Source organism: Euleptes europaea, chromosome 16 (genome assembly GCF_029931775.1).
Source record: "Euleptes europaea isolate rEulEur1 chromosome 16, rEulEur1.hap1, whole genome shotgun sequence".
NCBI classification, from domain to species: domain Eukaryota; kingdom Metazoa; phylum Chordata; class Lepidosauria; order Squamata; family Sphaerodactylidae; genus Euleptes; species Euleptes europaea.
In genome coordinates this window covers 8,548,197-8,566,950 of record NC_079327.1, presented here as the reverse complement: position 1 = coordinate 8,566,950, position 18,754 = coordinate 8,548,197, and the positions used below count along the sequence as shown (strand labels likewise).

At 43.9% G+C, this 18,754-nt stretch overlaps 1 protein-coding gene across 1 annotated transcript in view; it reads left to right on the top strand.

Annotated features, from left to right (window-relative positions):
* Positions 1-18,754, top strand: part of KLHL1 (kelch like family member 1) — a 136,576-nt gene that overhangs the window by 6,978 nt on the left and 110,844 nt on the right. The gene's annotated exons all lie outside the window — the stretch shown is intronic.

The window sequence follows — 18,754 nt, the reverse complement described above, 5'->3', positions numbered from 1 at the left end:
ACAAATCCCCACTCTGCCCCAGAACCACGCTGGGTGACTTTGGGCTAGTCACACTCTCTCCGCCTAACCTACCTCTTAGGGTGGTTGCTGTGGTGAGGACTAAATGGGAGAAAGGAGAACAATGCAAGCCACTTTGGGCCCCCATTGGGAAGACAAAAAGAGGTCTAAACAAACAAATAAAAAGTGAATAACTAACAGCCCATTCCTGAGCTGACGGCATACGCAGACGGTGGGGAAGAGGCACAGCTGCACCTCCTCCTAAGCCGTTTCGCGTAAGCTGTTATACAAAAAAAAAGCCGTTTTGTGGCTTTTTTTTTTGTTTAACCGAGGCCTTTCGCCCCATAGTGAACAGCGAGGCTGCGCCTGCTAAAAAGCAAGCACAGCACCACAGTACCCGGTGCTGGCGTACCGGGCCAAACTGGAATAGAAAGCCGCCTAACCGCCACTCCTGCCCCCAGCCCGCCGCTGGAATGCCCCCCTGTGCTGGCATGGCCACTCTACGCCCTGGCCTAAGCCACAGAGAGACTGTGCCAGCGGAGGGGCAAGGCACGGTCCTGCAGCGCTCGGCCACCGCTGGGACTGGCCTCCCCGCCAGCGTAAGTGCGTGTAAATCCGTGATTACACACACTTACGCTGGCAGGGAGGTCACGCCACCTCTTATGAAGTTTTAGACAAAATCTCAGGAAGGGGCTGTAAATATTCCAGAGTAACACAAAGGCAAAGATGATTCTGTCCTTTCTGGTATCTGATTATAAACAAGATACGGTGTTAAATATTTCAGTCTACTAATACATCCAGACTGTAACTTGTTTGAATCATGCAGATGATTAGATGAGAATTCATCCGACAGAAACCACTTTAGAGTTTTGTTACATTTTCAACTGGGGAAGAAAAATAACGTGTAGCCTACTGGAAACAAGCTTTTAGTGGTTTTTATCGGTGAGCATGGGTCATATCACAGTAAGTAAATATATGTTAAATTTCTGAAAAAAAGTTTAAAAGCCCTGCTAGAGAAAAAAGTTTAAAAGCTCTGCTAGAGAGCCAGTGTGGTGCAGTGGTTAAGAGTGGTGAACTCTGATCTGGAGAAGAAAATGGATACTTTGGGGAGGGGGAGTGGAATCTATGGCATTATACCCTTCTGGAAGGATTGCCAACCTCCAGTTACTAGCAGGAGATTTCCTGCTATTACAACAGATCTCCCGCCAATAGAGATCAGTTCCCCTGGAGAAAATGGTCACTTTGACAACCCTCCTCAGGCTCAATCCCAAAAACCTCCTGCCAATGGTGAAGAGGGACCTGGCAACCCTACCTGCTGAGCTCCCTCTGTTTATGGAGACATCTGTTTTTCTTCTTTCTTTCTTTTTTTGTTTTTTTTTGCTGTCAAGTTACAACTGACTTATGGTGACCCCCTGGTGGGGGGCTCAAAGCAAGAGGCGTTCAGAACTGGTTTGCCATTGCCTGCCTCCACATCATGACCCTATTATTCCTTGGAGGTCTCCCATCCAAATACTTGCCAGGGTCGAGGCCGAGAGTGTGTGACTGGCTCAAGGTCACCCAGCAAGTTCCCATGTGCACAATTTTAGAATATTCTTGCTTTCTGGATATTTGGCAGCTTCACACGTTTAGAGGGATTGAATGTGCTCTGGAACCAAATAGTCTTTCTTAGGGCACTTTCACACATGCTGAACGATGCACTTTCAATTCCCTTTAACAATGGCTTGCCACACAGGCCATTTATGCTTGGTAATTAGCAGCACGGTCATTCCAGACATCACTGCGAAGCCGGCACATACCTGCTTCGCATTTGCTGTCCGAGGGCTATTGGGCTGGGAATTGCTTTAAGTAAGCTACTATTCAAATTTTTATAAACACATAACAATTTTATTAACAAAGAACATTATTTTTTTATTGGAAAACATTTTTCATATTGGGGAAAAACATGGCCACAACTAAAATTAATGGCAACAATGTTATTGACGCATTGCTGAAGCATGGGAAGGCTAGATGGGGGCATCAGCCGGCCCGCTGTGAACTGATGCAGGCCTGCACTCCCAGCGGTCCTGCTGGGAGTTGTAGAGGATGACGGTATGTGGGATACGGTCCCGCTGGGAGTAGTAGAGGATGACGGTATGTGGGATATGCCGGGGCTTGCGCCACTTGGTGTTCCCCCGTCACTCAGGTAGAGGCCAAACCCGCCACCCCCTTTGCGGCAACTCAACCCCTTGGCCTCCCCCAATACCCCTTATTGGGGTCCCCCAGTTGGAGGAAGGGGCACGCAGGCCGCTTCCCCCCATCAAAACCCATCCAGCCCCATGCGTCAACCGCCTTAGTTGTGTCAAATATAGCATAACATCACCCCCTATAGCCCTTAGGGAGGGAGGGTGGGCCAAAATCGGAGACAGACTGAGGTGATGGGTGGGGCCGCCAGGACATATGTGGAGAAGTGGGGGAGGGAGCAGGGCGAAGCCTCCCCCTCCTGCCCAGCAATAGCCTCCTGGCCCCCACCTGAATGGCCGGGAGCGGTCGGCCCCCCGGCCCAATCTGGTGAAGCCCTCCAGGAGCCGCACCCGGGAGAGCGAGGCAGCTCAGCTGCTCCCAACCCCTGCCCCAGATACCAAAGTCTGCTCCGGATAAGTCCAGAACCGAGCACTTCTTAAGAGCCCCTTTAATGCGACCGTTTGTATTTTCTCCTCTCTCGCATTGAAGCATTCACTGAAGGAAGCATGCAGAATCCCAGCCGTGGCTTAGCTATGCAAATGACTTTTGCTAATGGCTATGCAAATGAAGGAGCAGGCGAGCGGGGGTGGGGTGGAATTTGTTTGACTTTCTCCTCTTGCATCGGGGCCGAGAATAGTCATTTTAAAGGGCGGATTTAAAAAATCAGCATTGAGCAAGGAGCAGAATGGACCCTGCATAAAAGGCCACAGTAAAATCCAGCTGTGATATGCATTGAAAGTGGATTGAAAGTGCATTATTTGGCATATGCGAAAGCGCCCTTTGTCTTTCCCTACCTTCAATACAATTTTGATGGTGCCAGGTGTTTTGGTTTGCCAAGTGCAGCTTTCTTAATCTGTATTGTCTTTGATTGATAGAGCAATCCTTTTGCAATTGAGGTGCAATTCTCAGACGACCATAAATTGGTCTCATTATATCAAGATTACAGGGAAATGAGAGGTGTTTGCCTCTAATGATGGGAATGTTCATATTGAAATCAAGTATCTTTGTTTCTTTTTTCTACTGTGCAACAATCTTGAAAATGTCGCTACATTTTTAGAAGTTGGAAAGTTTCTATTTTGGCCTGTTATCATAATTAAAAGCACACACACACACACACACACACACACACACAGGATGAGATTTAGGTCTTTGTGGTTCATTGAATAGAAGGTTGGGCTGGGATAAGGGACATGCAGATCTCAATCAGGATTTCATGCCAGTCTTGGCCAGAAAACAGTGGCTGTGTTAGGGTTGCCAGCTCCAGGTGGGGAAATACCTGGAGATTTTGGGGGCAGAGCCTGAGGAGGGTGGGGTTTGGGGAAGAAGAGCCACTTCAGTGGGGTATAATGCCATAGAGTCCACCTTCCAAAACAGCCATTTTCTCCAGGTGAACTGATCTCTGTTACCTGGATAGGTAATAGTGTAATAGTGGGAATTCTCCAGATGCCGCCTGGAGGTTGGCAACCCTAGGCTGTATGTGTTAACTCGTCCCTCCGTAATGTCTTATAGGACTTCTTTGTCTCCCCAAATAACAATTTCCCCCCATTGATGCTCCCAATTGTTGCCTGCTGATGGCGGGGCCAGGAAAATGTAGAACTTTGTCACATCAGGACATGGTTTAATTCTACTGAATGTTTGGAAGGAGTTACATGAACACAAGAAGCTGCTTAATACTGAATCAGACCCTCAGTCCATCAAAGTCAGTACTGTCTACTCAGACTGGCAGTGGTTCTCCAGGGTCTCAGGTGGAGGTCTTTCACTTCGCCTACTTGCCTAGTCCCTTTAACTGGAGATGCCAGGGATTCAACCTGGGACATCTTGCCAAGCAAATGCTCTAACACTAAGCCACGGTCCCACTCCATAAACACATAAAACTGCCTTATACTAAATCAGACCCTCGGTCCATCAAAGTCAGTATTGTCTACTCAGACTGGCAGCGGCTCTCCAGAGTCTCAGGCAGGGATCTTTCATATCATCTACTTGCCTAGCCCCTTTAACTGGAGATGCCGGGGATTGAACCTGGGACCTTTTGCATGCAAAGCAGATGCTCTACCACTGAGCCACAGCCCCTCCCCGGAGCTAAGCATGTGGCTGCGCCTTGTTTAGCCTTGTGCCTCCTTCAGGGTTCAGCTCTGGCCCATTTCATAGCTTGGATTCAGCTTTCGAATCCAGTTAGTGAGTATCTTTTTGCTTGTCCTATGTCGCAGAGGCTTCACAATGCTACAATCCTGGACTTTTTTTTCCAGGGGGCATTGGAGTCCCTCCCCTCTTCAAACCCTGCCCTCCTCAGACTCCACCCCCATAATCTCCAGGTATCTCCCAACCTGGAGCTGGCAACCCTAATGGAGACTATGGCCAGATCCTGCATTCCAGACACAGTTTTGCCATCTAGGGAGGGTACTGAGTATTTCATGGGAAACTATGTAGAGGATTTAATGGAATGAAAATATTTATTTCATCACTGGAAGTCCAAAATTAGATCTTCTTGATTTCATCCAAACGATCCTCCTGAGACAATGTTTAAAAGTGTGTGTATATATATTTGGCCCATTAAAATAAAAATATAAAACCCTAGTGTGTAACCGTTGAAAATGTGTTGGTAGTAATTGCAATTATCATTGACAGCTGCTAAGGATTTATGTAACAGTCAGCCTTAGATGGAAAGAGAATAGTAGGCTTCTTGCCCTATTTAACAAGTTGACGGTTATTTTTTTTTTTAATAAATGTATAATGGCTCCCTACGAACATATTTCAATCTTGTTATGCGTTTTGTGCCGATGCACACTTAATGGGATTTAGTACCCCTGGGAATCAAGTTACAGCAAACTCCTCTTTGAAAGAGTGGTTCGTTAAAAAGCTTTCAAACGGGGTAGAAGTACCACATTGCATCTTCCCCAATGTCTCTTGTTAAATGCACAAAACTACCATTATTGTTGCCTGAAATTTTCCAATTTATTTTTAAGTTCTGATATTGTAGCTTACTTTTCCTAATTAAAAAAAACCCCTTCCAGCAGCTATGTTTTTAGGGTTGCCAACCTCCAAGTAATCTAGAAACAAAGAGGATAACCTATGCTGGAACTAGTGGAGACTGTTGGAGAAGGCAGCACGTGGCTCAATAGTAAAACTAAAGTAAACCCAAATTGGGATATATGTATGAAAAGAACTGCAAGGGTGATTAATTCTAAACCAAAACAATATTAATACACCAACATCAAATAATTAGCATACATCAAATCATGCACAGGAGCTTGAGGGAGGTCATATAATCTGTGTTGGAATGCACACGGAAACCTCAAACTACAAACAAGGTGAATAAGGATACAATGTATACAATGTTACAATGTATAAACCTCAAACAAACTGAAAAAATGTATACAGTAAAGAAAAGTTGTATATAAGCAACTTATATACATTGTATATAAGCCTGGTGAGGCTTGTTTCAACTTTTCTTTACTGTATCCATTTTTTCAGTTTGTTTGAGGTTTATACATTGTAACATTGTATACATTGTATCCTTATTCACCTTGTTTGTAGTTTGAGGTTTCCGTGTGCATTCCAACACAGATTATATGACCTCCCTCAAGCTCCTGTGCATGATTTGATGTATGCTAATTATTTGATGTTGGTGTATTAATATTGTTTTGGTTTAGAATTAATCACCCTTGCAGTTCTTTTCATACATATATCCCAATTTGGGTTTACTTTAGTTTTACTATTGAGCCATGTGCTGCCTTCTCCAACAACCTCCAAGTAATAGCTGGAGATCTCCTGCTATTACAACTGATCTCCAGCCGATATAGATCAGTTCCTCTGGAGAAAATGGCTACTTTGGCAATTGGACTCTTTGGCATTGAAGCCCCTCCCCAAACCCTGCCCTCTTCAGGCTCTGCCCCCAAAATCTCCAGGTATTTCACAAACCAATGCTGGCAACCCTACTCATGACCATAACCAGTACACGTAGCGAAACAAGAAAGCCTTCGCTTGCTGGCAGAAGACACCGATAGAGGGAGACAGATTACTCTCCCTGGGGAGGGAGTTGCTAAGTTTTCGTGCCACTATTGAGAAAGCCCTTTCTCGGGTCACCACCCGTCTAACCTCATATGGTGGGGGCCAACCAAAACAGAGCCATTGAGGAGGACAGGAATGAACTTAGTAGACGGTAGTACCCAGCTGTTCTAAGTCAGTTTGCTCTGAATCTTGAATCTATATTCAGGATCGGATGAGGTGATCCAAGGTAGAGAAAATATGATTGAAGAACAAGGTTGGAGTTTTCTCTTCATGTGAAAGCAGAATGTGAAGGATCCTTAAAGCCCCTGGAGATTTTCTGCTGGTGTAAACATGGGTTATGGATATCCACCAATAATCCAAAATTGACAACCCTTGAAGACTACTTCTATTGTAGATCTCATTAAAAATCCATTTCTGCTGCCATATTTTGACAGTTTGTACTAATGTGAACTCCTAGATTATAGCTTTCATTTCAACTTTCTCAAATATTTATGAAAAATAGTATGAAATAAAAGAGTGAAAAGGGTGCCCATAAACCAGATGTGAGGGAAATAACTTTTTTTTTCCATTCTGGGAGACATATACTTAGGTGCTCACTTTTAAATTGAACATTTCAGAATCTCAACCTCCAAGTTAAAATTTTATAATCTTAAGGCTTATGAAACTTTAAACTTGGAGGATAAAAGTTTAATATACCCTCCAAATCCATGTGCTGAATAGGACTTTTTTTGGGAAGATTTCTTCTAAGCACAGAGAAGAAAGCATGAAAATTGTTTGTGAATATTTCATGTAACAAGAAACTCGCTTCAGCGAGAGACTCCAGATTTTGGCCTGAAGGTTTCCAAAAGATTACTTCAGTTGTAACCTTTGGAAAGGATTCATGTACTGAAAGGAACCAAGAGTGTGGGTTTATATGCTTGCTTGCTAATATTTATAGTTCAGTCTGTTTATTGCGGTGATCAGTCAAAGGTTTAGTGATTTTGGATTTGATACATTCTCAAATGAGCAGCTAAGGAATGCACCACCGTGACGGGAGCAAATTAAAAAAGGGAAATATGGTTGGAGGGGGATAAGTACTATTTCCGATGATATTCTTGACATTTGGAAATTGTCATGGACAAAAATGGTCAGGGATAAAAACCAAATAGTTCCGAGGATTACCAACCTTAAGGGATAAAGCATGACAACATCTTTATGGAAGACAATCAGTTAAAGTCCGAGAGCCAGCATGGCGTAGTGATTAAGAGCAGTGGACTCTAATCTGGAGAACTGGGTTTGATTCCCCACTCCTCCACATGAAGCCTGTTGGATGACCTCGGGCCAGTCATGGTTCTCTCAGAACTCTCCCAGCAGACGCGGAGGCAGGCAATGGCAAACCGCCTCTGAACCTCTCTTGCCTTGAAAAACTCGACAGAGCTGCCACAAGTCACCTGTGACTTGAGGGCACACACACAAGTCCTCCTTCAGGAAGTATTTAATTTGTCTTTCAGCTTTAGCTCCTTACCTCTAGAATCGGATAGGTCTCAATGATTCATTATGAAACTGAATGAGTTGCATGTAGTGGTTAAGAGCGGTGGTTAGGAGCTCTCTTTGAGCTCTCTCAGCCCCACCCACCTCACAGGGCATCTGTTGTGAGGAGGGGAAGGGAAGGTGGTTGTAAGCTGGTTTGATTCTTCCTTAAGTGGTAGAGAAAGTCAGCATATGAAAACCAACTCCTCCTCCACCGCCTCCCCCTCCCCTCCCCCTCTTCTTCTATCTCTGTGTGGCCCTGTTGTGTGGATTTTTTGATCCACAACTTAGGGCCAACTTCAGAATTCGACATATGAGGCTATCTGATAAAGTTCTACGTACGTGGAGTATTTTGGGAGCTTGTTGTCATTCTAGTATTTCTTGTTATGACATATTTAGGACTAATTCAGAAAAGGGTGTGTTCTCTCTGCCTCTCCCTTACTTTCATGGCTCGGTATTTACCATCTGACAGCACAATACCTCCCAAAATGTTTTACTGTAATAGTGAGACTGAACTGTTTTGCCCAAGGAAAGACACCAAGAAAATGGCCCAAAGCTTCTCAGTACATAGCCTTGGAGATCTTTTGATTGATTTTACTAAATGTCATGAATGATATGTCATGAATGATATGTCATTCACATCAGAGTGATTGAGAGCAATGTTCAGCCATACTGAGCCAGTCACAAGTTTCTTTAAAGTGCATTTCTACTAACATCCTCCTTGCCTCTGTAAATCAAATCCTGTGCCTGCAGAAAGCAGTGAAGAGACATGTATCAATTTAAGTTATTTTTAATGCCACGGTTTCATAGAATCATAGAGTTGGAAGGGACCACCAGGGTCATCTAGTCCAACCCCATACACAATGCAGGAAATTTACAATGACCTCCCCCACACACATCCCCAGTGACCCATACGCCATGCCCAGAAGATGGCCAAGATGCCCTCCCTCTCATGTGTGTAACACTGTGTGTTTCACTGCCCTAACATGAAGATTAGTGTTGAATATAAGAGAAAATTAATTTTTTTCGTGAAAAAACAACAACATCTGTTCTGGAGTTTGTTCTGAAACTTAATCACATTCAGATGCAAGGTTTGGGTCCTAGTCTCTGGTTTTGAACCTATTCATTAATTTAAAGCATCATGTTTTCATGTTAAAATCTTAAAATACAATATATTGTTTACATCACATCATTACATCTTAACATGATATGCCCTTGGAATATAGAGGGTGGAGAGCATTTCTGTACCTGAAGTCATTGGAAAGGCAGGAAGTGAACACTCTGCTCTGTAGCCTAAAAAATACAGGAGGTGCTGCAAAGGCTTTGCTCTCTAGCCATTGAAAAGGCTGGGAAAGGTCACAGAAAAAGGCAGAAAGTGCTATGAGCAAATCTGCACTGACACTGAAATCTTTGACAGAGTAATTCAGAAACACAAGCCTCTGGCAAAGAATATCAAGACTTTCTTTCCTTTTAAAAGGAAATTTAAGCCTCTGCTGTATAGTTTGTAGTTCATATGTGTAGCTTGGTTTTACATTGAATATTTCTGCATATGTACCACACTAATTCCATAGTTCATGTGCTCTACTATGTCAAAGCCTGTAACAAGTTAGAGGTAGGACAGTTGATTGATTGATTGATTGAATTTATACTCTGCCTTCTTTGGCCAATGCTGCTTAGGATGCACAGCTCCAGTTATGTTGCACATCATCCAAGCGAACAGCTATACTCTGGTATGAGTCAAAAGTTCTTGTTCTGCAGCACTAAGAAAGGAAGCTTACAGGATTATGTTTTGCTGTATAGTGTAGATCATAAACATTCATGAAGATCATTTTTTTAATGCCAGATGATCTTTTTTGGCTCTATTAATGGATCTTTAAAAAAAGAAGAAGAGTTGGTTTTTATATGCCGACTTTCTCTAACACTTAAGGAAGAATCAAACCGGCTTACAATCACCTTCCCTTCCCCTCCCCACAACAGACACCCTGTTAAGTAGGTGGGGCTGAGAGAGCTGTAAGAGCTGGGACTAGCCCAAGGTCACCCAGCTGGCTTCATGTGTAGGAGTGGGGAAACCAGCCCGGTTCACCAGATTAGCCTCTGCTGCTCACATGGATGAGTGGGGAATCAAACCTAGTTCTCCAGATCAAAATCCACTGCACCAAACCACCACTCTTAACCACTACACCACACAAAGCTCCATTGTAAAATATTCATGAAGAACACATACAAATGCACATTATCCCTGAGCTCATCGTTTTGTTTGCCTGGTTGATTGCTGCTGATGTAATCTCTCCCCCCACCCTTCCTTTGAGCACATGAACACATGAAGCTGCCTTAATACTGAGTCAGACCCTTGGTCCATCAAAGTCAGTATTGTCTACTCAGACTGGCAGCGGCTCTCCAGGGTCTCAGGCAGAGGTCTTTCACATCACCTACATGCCTAGTCCCTTTAATTGGAGATGTTGGGGATTGAACCTGGGACCTTCTGCATGCCAAGCAGATTCTCTACCATTGAGCCATGGCCCCTCCTTTGTTTCTTTGCCATTGGGATGTGGTACCAAGTACTGTCAGCAACGCCGGTTCCCTTTCCATCCTGAGCCCTGTCTTGCAGTGCATTTCTGGTCTGGGCTTCTCCCTTGCTGCGGCAAATCAGCAATGTGTTCATTACTTGACGGGTCAAAACAAATGCTGCTACTGTACTGTCCTATACGGTTTGTAAACATTTCTTCACCCATTATGCAAATGGTAGCAATAGAAGATGTAGTGATTTTACTTTATATACTGTTTCTTTAATCAGTTTTTCATTTTGTTTTTTGTCAAGGAGAAACAGGGTACGTCTATAGCTATTTAATACGGAGTCAGATTATTGGTCCATCTCCACCCAGTATTGTCTATTCAGATGGACCGTAGGTGTCTACGCAGATCTTTCCCATGTCTTTTCAACCAGGATTTAACCTGACATTTTATGCAGCAAACATGTATACTTTGTCTTTGAGTTCTGGGTCACTCTAGGTAATGTCGGTTACAATCCTAAGAAGACTTTTTCCTGAGAGTAAGGCTTATTGAATCAAATAGGACATACTTCTAAGTAGGCCTGCTTCAGATTGCTATTATGAATTTGTAGTTGTTTGATAGTCTTTTGTACTGCCTTTACATTTGGTCACATTTCTTCATTTGTGCTTGTGTGGATTTAGGCAAGTCTAAGATTCCCCTCCACACTCTTTACATTACAGTTACACCTAGGATTACCAGGTTGCCTGCCACAGCAGGCAACCTTCCGTTCCTGCACTTCATTCCCCATGCTGAATCGATGGAGCAGTGGGAGGAAAAGGGAGGGAAAACAGCACATCTAGATAAGCACCCAGAAGTGGCATCATGGCATCTGTGACACTCTAGGAAGTTCCCCAATCTCTATGGTAAAACCCATAGACATTGGGGGAATTCCTAGAGCATTGGGAATGCTGAGACACTTTCCCTGCCCAGGCTCCACCCCAAAACGCAGCCACAGATTGTCAGTGGAGGGCAACCCTGGCCTTAGAAGGGTGAAACTTTGTTTCGGATCCCACTTTTAACCACCTAAAGCAGGGGAGTGGCTTTCCATGGCTTTCAAATGTTCTCCCAGGGCTCTCCTTAATGGAGTATATTTTAGCAGCCAACTAGTGAATTATCTGAAGGCTTGAACAATGGTTGCTAGATACTATCTAGAATAAAGCAACCCATAAATAGTTACCTGTCAAGTGGCAGGGCTGGGACAGGTAGCTTGGAGATCCTCTGCCAATAGGGTTGCCAACCTCCAAGTACTGACTGGAGATATGCTATTACAACTGCTCTCCAGCCGATAAGAGATCAGTTCCCCTGGAGAAAATGGCCGCTTTGGCAATTGGACTCTATGGTAGTGAAGTCCCTCCCCTCCCTAAACCCCACCCTCCTCAGGCTCTGTCCCTAAATCCTCCTGCCAGTTGTGAAGAGGGACCTGGAAACCCTATCTGCCAATCAGGTCCTCTGTTACTATGATAGGTGAACCAATACATTACTTGGTAGTTCCAGATATAAAGTATTATGGGACGGCTATTTCTCTGTTGTTTTTGTTTAGTAAGCTGATTTGCCTCTTTTCTTCCTGCAAATTAAGGCAGCCTCTCCTTTCCCTTTCAAATTTACCAAGAAAGAAAAGATTTGAGGAAATCCCTGAAGTGTGGATGCATATTTGTCTGCATAATGCCCTTATAGCCCGTCTTGTTTTGTTATTCCCTCCTGTTAAAACAAGAAAAAAAAATCAATAACGAAGACTTTATAAACAAAATAGACTGGATTAAAAGACTAGCTAGAGGATTATATAATCAGATCTAATTACGGGCGCATAAGAACAGTGTGTTATGAACAGTGTCCGCTGCTAAGAGGAAAAAGAAAAGATAGCGTTTACCTTGTACTCCTTTGTTTGGTGTATGCATCGTATTAAAAACCCCACAAGCTTTTCCTACCGCCTTTTCATCTGGGATACTAAAAATCAAAATCGGATTTCTTCTACGCATGTGAACTCATTTTCCTATTTCTGCAAACAGGGCAGGGTAAGGAAAAAGAATCTGTTTCCAAAAGGAAACCTCCTGGTACACTTCATAAGGTGGGAATGGGTCATAGGGTTGCCAACCACCAGGTGCTAGCTGGAGATCTCCTGCTATTACAACTGATCTCCAGCCGATAGAGATCAGTTCCCCTGGAGAAAATGGTCGCTTTGGCAATTGAAGTCCCTCTATGGCATTGAAGTCCCTTCCCTCTCCAAACCCCGCCCTCCTTAAGCTCCGCCCCAAAAATCTCCAGGTATTTCCCAACCCTGACCTGGCAACCCTAGTTGTTGCAGAACTCTGGTTCAGTAGGCATCTGAGGGAGTCAAAGTTAGGAAGACCTGGAATCAGGACAGGGAGATCTACTTCTTTTCAGTACACAGTCAGCTTGCCTGAATCTTATAAATAGTTTCTGTTCTTTGCAAATTATAGGTGAGAACAGAAACCTTAAGGTAGGATCTGGGAGAATCCAGGTTAAAATCCCTCACTCTGCCGTGTAGGTTTGCCAGCTCCATGCTGGGAAATACCTGGAGATTTTGGGAGTGGAGCCTGAGGATGATTGGGTTTGGGGAGGGGCTTCAGTGGGGTATAATGCCATGGAGTGGTCATTTCTTCCAGGTGTACTGATCTCTGTCACCTGGAGATCAGCTGTAATCCCAGGAGATCTCCAGCCACCACTTGGAGATTGGCAACCCCAATGACATAGAAAAGACAATCAGGCCAGGAAAAGTTGAAAGCAGCAAGAAAAGAGGAAAACCCAACAAGAGATGGATTGACTCTATAAAGGAAGCCACGGCCTTCAATTTGCAAGATCTGAGCAAAGCTGTTATGGATAGAACATTTTGGAGGACATTGATTCAGAGGGTCGCCAAGAGTCAGAAGCGACTTAATGGCACTTCACACAAACACGCTGACATGGAAGCTTTCTGGCTTTACTTGCAATGATATGATGCCTCTTCCACAAGAAGGGGGAGAGCGAGGCGACCTCTGAGGTTCAAGAAAGGCATGCATAATCAAAAGGAAGCCCTGAAGCTGTCGGCAGGGTGACCAGGAAGCAGCCCTGCATGAGCGGCATAAGATAAGATCAAACGAGAATTTGCAGTTTACACTCTTTGAAGTGCCATTCTAGTAACACTTTCCTGGGAGTAAGCCCCAATGAATAGGAGTCAATCAGACCTGCTGCTCATGAACTAAGTTCAACTAGCCCATTTTCACATAAAAAAATAAACAAACATAGTTTAGTGGTTTAACCAAGAGGAAAGGATGGATGATAAAATATTCATATTATTACCCCATCTTGATTTGATACAGTTGTTGTTTTTCCCCCAGAACAAAGGTAACTACAGATATGATAAAGATACATTGACATTTAACAAGGAAATTGCCTTTCGAATGTGCCTAATAGAAATTGGGTTAAATTGTTTCACGTATGGATGTTTTTTTTTTTTTTTTTTTTTTTTGCAATGTTGCTAAGCTGTGTAAAAAAAAGCTTAATGAGTTTGATAATAGAAGGCTGAATCATTCAGCACACTCCATTCTCATCAGAGTACATAAAGTGTCTTCCAGTAATCAACTCTTAAAAATATATTAAGAGTAAAAAAAACAACATTAAAAACACACAAAATGAACTCCAAACTCACTAACTAGCTGTACCTGCCATATATATAGTCAAAACCCATCTTGGAGAGGGAAAAGTCAATCTCTTTGTCCATAATCTTGAAAAATAGGTACAGTCTAGCAAAAGAGATACATGTGTCGATTATTGGGATTTATTTTTAGGGTTGCCAATTCTGGGTTGGGAAATTCCTCAAGATTTAGGGGAGGAGCCTGGGTAGGGAGCAGTTCAGGGAGGGACCTCAGCAATATATTATTCCACGGAGTCCACCCTCCAAAACTGCATTCTCTTCAGGGGAACTGATAGGGTTGCCAGCCTCCAGGCAATAGCTGGGGATCTCCTGCTATTACAAGTGATGCCCAGCCAATAGAGATCGGTTCCCCTGGAGAAAATGGCCGCTTTGGCCATTGGACTCCGTGGCTTTGTAGTCCCTCCCCCTCCCCAAATCCTGCCGCCCTCAGGCTCCACCCCAAAAACCTCCTGCCGGTGGCGAAGAGGGACCTGGCAACCCTAGGAACTGATATCTGTAGTCTGGAGATCAGTTGTAAAGCCAGGAGATCTATAGGTCCTACCTGGAAGTCGGCAACCCAAATAAATTCCAAAAATCTGGCTTAAAGCTGCTGGAGGGTGAGAGATTCAAAACAGATAAAAGGAAGTATTTTTTCACACAACACATAGTTAAATTGTGGAACTCCCTGCCCCAAAATGTGGTGATGGCTGCCGACTTGGAAGGCTTTAAGAGGGGAGTGGACATGTTCATGGAGGAGAGGGCTATCCATGGCTACTAGTTAAAATGGATTCTGGTCATGATGCATACCTATGATCTCCAGTCTCAGAGGAGCATGCCTATTATCTTGGGTGCTTTGGAACACAGGCAGGATGGTGCTGCTGCAGTCGCCTTGTTTGTGGTCTTCCTAGAGGCACCTGGTTGGCCCCTGTGTGAACAGACTGCTGGACTTGATGGACCTCGGTCTGACCCAGCCGGGCTTTTCTTATGTTCTTTTGTATCCATTCCTCACAACAACGCAGCTTGCATATGGGATGACATATTGATTCCCCGTAAGACAGCAGGAGTTTTGCTGTTCATATCAAAAGACGTTGCACAAGGAGTCTTAATCCATGCTGGCAGAAACCTTCATAGTGATTTCGGCCTGGAAGGTATTACAGTTGGCTGCTGCCATTTCTCAAAGCATTCCTTATAGCCACCTGAGATGTTCTGGGAACCAATGTACTTCTCAGCGGTTTATTAGGTGCTAAAGAGGGCTTTGTCTCCAAGAACCCTTTTCTGCCACTTTGCCCTTTTCAAGAAAACACCCCCCCCCCGAGTGGTCAAGTTCTCCTCTTTTGAATCGAGAGTACAAAGAAAGCACTAATTTCATCAATATTAAGAAAAGTCCACACAGGCTGGCAGCTGTTTAGAATATAAATTAACGGTAGTAATTAAATTGAGCGTAAATGTGTTCTAGATAATATGAACCAGCGTGAAAAGGGGGGGGGAGGAAGTTGAACATGGGGGGGGGAGGAAAAGAGGGGAAGAAGTTGAATGCGCCAGCTTTGCAGGGGGCATTCCCGGGGCGTTCTGCAGGGGAGGAGCTGCCATTAGGCAGCCTCCTGTCCCCTTTCAGCCCCGGACGCCGGCGCCAAGAATGGCGTTGCTGCATGTGCTTTTTTGCAGACGCAGCCTCACTATTCTCTATGGGGCGAAAAGCCCCATTTGCAATTTAAAAAACCACAAAAAGGCTTTTTAAACGTTTTCGGAGTGCGGGGAACTGCTTAGGAGGCACCATTGCAGTGCCTCCTCCCTGCCATCCCTGCATGCCGCCAGCTCAGGAACGCTCTGTAAATCCCCACTGTGGGATGTCCTGCCCCTTGCTCCCATTTCCCACTGCTGCTGCTGTGGCTGGAGGGAGAAAAAACAACTGGCTGTCACTTTTACCATAGAGTTTCTGGCAATTCCTAGACAGGCATGAGATCACTTCTGATTTCCTTGGGGAAATGACATCATACCATTACTAACAGTGTCCCCATGTCCCTCTCTCAGGTCACTTACTGGTTGCAACGCCATGCTGGCAACCTTAGTTCAGAGGGAAATGGCTATGTGTACCTCTCTAGGAGTTCTGTCTCATGGCCTCAAGGAGGTCTAAAAAAAGTGTGTGTGTGTTTGTATTGTGAGACTAAAAAAATATTAGTTGGACACCACAGCTTGCCTTCAAAGTTGTTGCTTCCGTTGTGTCTTTGGGGTTAGCAGCTGCTGGGCACTTATTTTCATTGCCTCACATCACATTGAGCAGGTGGGATGTCTGAGAAGCGGTGACAATACCCAGTTGTTGTTTAAAGCCTGTCAGCTCCCATCGAGGGAGGTGTCCATTCTAATCTCGAGTCCTCAAGCGTGTTTAAGTGCTCTGGGCAATTTTAACCCATTTTTAGTCCCAGATCTCAGAGTTGTCCACCTAAACAGGATTCCTGCTGAATTCAGAATGGCTCACATGATTACAATGTTGTTGTTGTTTTAGGACGGTGCTATCCATCTGTTAACTTATTATGAAACTGACGTAATGCTCAGGCGCAGAGATTCCCAAGTATATAACATGACAGACGGTTCAGACACAATTCCAGTTGCATTCAATACATCTCCCTTGGAGAACTCTCCGCACAGAATTCATCTAGTTGTCAAGAAAACCTGTTGCATTTTCACTTTCAAACAAGCGAAGCCATATGGTTTATTCAGCCCCAAGTCAAATTTTATTTAGCAAGGAAAAGAAGGGAAAAGAAATATACTTTTTTGGAACCACCAAAGCAAAACCTATTTGTTTAAGAGTCAAACTGCAAAGTTTAAATCCATCCAGCTGAAGAATGAAACTTTGTGTGTGTGTGTGTGTGTGTGTGTGTGTTAAGTGCCGTCAAATCGGGGTTGCCTACCTCCAGATACTAGCTGGAGATCTTTTGCTATTACAACTGATCTCCAGCCGATAGAGATCAGATCACCTGGAGAAAATGGCCGCTTCGGCAATTGGACTCTGTGGCATTGAAGTCCCTCCCATCCCCAAACCCTGCCCTCCTCAAGCTCTGCCCCAAAAACCTCCCGCCAGTGGCAACCCTACGTCAAATTGATTCTGACTCATGGCGACCCTGTGTATCAATGTCCTCCAAAATGCCCTCTCTTTAACAGACTTGCTCAGGTCTTGCAAACTGAGGGCTGTAAACTTTACATTTCTCTAAATATGTATGCCCCCCACAATAGTTGTGTATTTAGTCTGACAGTTGAATATTATCTAACAGGGAGGCTATATTAAAATAAAATAAATATTGACTTTACAAAAGAATCTTCTGCATGGATCTCATTTGATTAAGAGTGACGCTGATTTGATTTTTCCATCTACTCAGAATTTACTGCACTGAACTGCCATTCTCTGGTGGCTGGTAAAGTTAGAACACTGAATGAATATGGACACACTTGAGAAACAAATTTCAAATAGTAGCCATGTTTTTTCTGCAGTGGAACAGCTAGGTTTGAGTCCAGTAGCATCTTAGTGACCAACAAGATTTTTGAGGGTATCCGACGAAGGAAGCTTTGACTCTCGAAAGTTTGAACCTTGAAAATCTTGTTGGTCTCTGAGGTGCTGCTGGATTCGAATCCTGCCTGTCTTGCCTGTGTCCCAAAGCATCTAATATAATAGGCATGCTCCTCTGATCCTGGAGAGAATAGGTATGCATTCTGGGCTGGGAAATTCCTGGAGATTTGGGGGTGGGGCTTGGGAAAGGGAGGGACCTCAGTGGGATATAACGCACAGAGGCTATCCTCCAAAGCAGCCATTTTGTCCAGGTGAACTGATCTCTGTACTCTGGAGAACAGTTGTAATACCAAGAGATCTACAGGCCTCACCTGAAGACTGGCAACCCTACTTTCAACTCAATGGGCACACAGATGTGTATTCCCATCTACATTCTAACTGGGGTGATTGACTTCATAAATCAGTTTCCAATTTTGCAATGTGTTATTTCAGCAAGGTGAAAATTCTGTAAAACCTTATTAAATATGTTTTCCCTAAATTTAAACCATTTATCTTGGAACCAATCAACGTTTGCTATATATAAAATATTAAAATGTCCCAATAGGAACACGTGCTTTCAGAATTCCAATTTAACTCAATACTTTAAAAATGTATGTAACCCCAAGAAACCTTTGATTCTTGTTTCTCTTGAATGCAAGTTAACACTACCTAGTTCTGTCTATTAAAATGTTTCTGCTGGTCAGTGTTTTCGAGTGTACCCAAGAGTTTAATTAAAAGAAAGCTCTGATAACCAACCTAGTAACTTCCATTTACTGATACTAGAGCCCCAAAAGTGACAGGGTGGAAATGCTACAGAGGAAAAGAAGAGGCAAGCAATGTTCTTGAAACACCTTTTTTAAGAGGGGCGGGGAAAAGAGGTGCCGAGTTGTTTTCTGTTGCCCCAGGAGGTCGGACCAGAACCAATGGGTTGAAATTAAATCAAAGCAGTTTCAGTCTTGACATTAGGAATAATTTTCTAACAGTTAGAGCGGTTCCTCAGTGGAGCAGGTTTCCTCGGGAGGTGGTAAGCTCTCCTTCCCTGGAGGTTTTTAAGAACAGATTTGATGGCCATTTGTCAGCAATGCTGATTCTGTGACCTTAGGCAGATGATGAGAGGGAGGGCAACTTGGCCATCTTCTGGTCACTGGGAGTGTGTGTGTAGGGGATGTAGTTGTGAATTTCCTGCATTGTACAGGGGGTTGGACTTGATGACCCTGGTGGTCCCTTCCAACTCTATAATTCTATGATTCTATAATTCTTTAATTCTTTGATTCTATGAAAGCTCCTATTTGTTTCTA